Source organism: Perca flavescens, chromosome 16 (genome assembly GCF_004354835.1).
Source record: "Perca flavescens isolate YP-PL-M2 chromosome 16, PFLA_1.0, whole genome shotgun sequence".
In the NCBI taxonomy this organism is placed as follows: domain Eukaryota; kingdom Metazoa; phylum Chordata; class Actinopteri; order Perciformes; family Percidae; genus Perca; species Perca flavescens.
In genome coordinates this window covers 34,611,111-34,613,861 of record NC_041346.1, presented here as the reverse complement: position 1 = coordinate 34,613,861, position 2,751 = coordinate 34,611,111, and positions in this window count along the sequence as shown.

Here is a 2,751-nt window from a genome sequence, read left to right as displayed (position 1 = left end):
TTCCAACAAAATTCGTGAATATTAACTGAGATACCCCATTATGTAGTGAGCAGTAGGCCTACATGTGCCGTTGGCAAAATTGTGTCTAATCTGTCTGTGTCTATGTCTGACCTGGGCTGGTACATGTTCACGTTAAAAAGGTGCAAACAAGATCACGCTTCTACAAAGATCCCTTCAAATTAGTGAAGAGTCTCTTCACAAAGGAGAACAGCATAAGTCTCTCAGTGTCAAAGTCCGACATGGAAGAGCAAGGGCTGCATCATCTCCAGGTCCCATAAAATCCATAAAATCATCTCTCAATGCAAATCAAACCAGCTATTAGGCTAACTGACATAAAACCATGCCAATCTCTAGGTATGGTGAAGGGTATGTGATGATGTGTGGGGGTATGGTGAAGGGTATGTGATGATGGGGGGGTGAAGGGTATGTGATGATGTGGGGGTATGGTGAAGGGTATGTGATGATGTGGGGGTATGGTGAAGGGTATGTGATGATGTGGGGTGAAGGGTATGATGATGGGGGGTATGGTGAAGGGTATGTGATGATGTGGGGTGAAGGGTATGTGATGATGTGGGGGTATGGTGAAGGGTATGTGATGATGTGGGGGTATGGTGAAGGGTATGTGATGATGTGGGGTGAAGGGTATGTGATGATGTGGGGGTATGGTGAAGGGTATGTGATGATGTGGGGGTATGGTGAAGGGTATGTGATGATGTGGGGGTATGGTGAAGGGTATGTGATGATGGGGGGTATGGTGAAGGGTATGTGATGATGGGGGGTGAAGGGTATGTGATGATGTGGGGGTATGGTGAAGGGTATGTGATGATGTGGGGGTATGGTGAAGGGTATGTGATGATGTAGGGGTATGGTGAAGGGTATGTGATGATGGGGGTATGGTGAAGGGTATGTGATGATGTGGGGGGGGTGAAGGGTATGTGATGATGTGGGGGTATGGTGAAGGGTATGTGATGATGTGGGGGTATGGTGAAGGGTATGTGATGATGATGGGGGGTATGGTGAAGGGTATGTGATGATGTGGGGGGGGGTGAAGGGTATGTGATGATGTGGGGGTATGGTGAAGGGTATGTGATGATGTGGGGGTATGGTGAAGGGTATGTGATGATGTGGGGGTATGGTGAAGGGTATGTGATGATGTGGGGGTATGGTGAAGGGTATGTGATGATGTGGGGGTATGGTGAAGGGTATGTGATGATGTGGGGGTATGGTGAAGGGTATGTGATGATGTGGGGGTATGGTGAAGGGTATGTGATGATGGGGGGGTATGGTGAAGGGTATGTGATGATGTGGGGGGGGTGAAGGGTATGTGATGATGTGGGGGTATGGTGAAGGGTATGTGATGATGTGGGGGTATGGTGAAGGGTATGTGATGATGTGGGGGTATGGTGAAGGGTATGTGATGATGTGGGGGTATGGTGAAGGGTATGTGATGATGTGGGGGTATGGTGAAGGGTATGTGATGATGTGGGGGTATGGTGAAGGGTATGTGATGATGTGTGGGGGTATGGTGAAGGGTATGTGATGATGTGGGGGTGAAGGGTATGTGATGATGTGGGGGTATGGTGAAGGGTATGTGATGATGTGGGGGTATGGTGAAGGGTATGTGATGATGTGGGGGGTATGGTGAAGGGTATGTGATGATGTGGGGTGAAGGGTATGTGATGATGTGGGGGGTATGGTGAAGGGTATGTGATGATGTGGGGGTATGGTGAAGGGTATGTGATGATGTGGGGGTATGGTGAAGGGTATGTGATGATGGGGGGTATGGTGAAGGGTATGTGATGATGAGGGGGGGTGTGAAGGGTATGTGATGATGTGGGGGTATGGTGAAGGGTATGTGATGATGTGGGGGGTATGGTGAAGGGTATGTGATGATGTAGGGGGTATGGTGAAGGGTATGTGATGATGTGGGGGTATGGTGAAGGGTATGTGATGATGGGGGTATGGTGAAGGGTATGTGATGATGTGGGGGTATGGTGAAGGGTATGTGATGATGTGGGGGTATGGTGAAGGGTATGTGATGATGGGGGGTATGGTGAAGGGTATGTGATGATGTGGGGGTGAAGGGTATGTGATGATGTGGGGGTATGGTGAAGGGTATGTGATGATGTAGGGGTATGGTGAAGGGTATGTGATGATGTGGGGGTATGGTGAAGGGTATGTGATGATGTGGGGGTATGGTGAAGGGTATGTGATGATGGGGGGGTATGGTGAAGGGTATGTGATGATGTGGGGGTATGGTGAAGGGTATGTGATGATGTGGGGGTATGGTGAAGGGTATGTGATGATGGGGGGTATGGTGAAGGGTATGTGATGATGTGGGGGTGAAGGGTATGTGATGATGTGGGGGTATGGTGAAGGGTATGTGATGATGTGGGGGGTATGGTGAAGGGTATGTGATGATGTAGGGGTATGGTGAAGGGTATGTGATGATGTGGGGGGTATGGTGAAGGGTATGTGATGATGTGGGGGTATGGTGAAGGGTATGTGATGATGATGGGGGTATGGTGAAGGGTATGTGATGATGTGGGGGTATGGTGAAGGGTATGTGATGATGTGGGGGTGAAGGGTATGTGATGATGTGGGGGTATGGTGAAGGGTATGTGATGATGTGGGGGTATGGTGAAGGGTATGTGATGATGTGGGGGTATGGTGAAGGGTATGTGATGATGTGGGGGTATGGTGAAGGGTATGTGATGATGTGGGGGTATGGTGAAGGGTATGTGATGATGT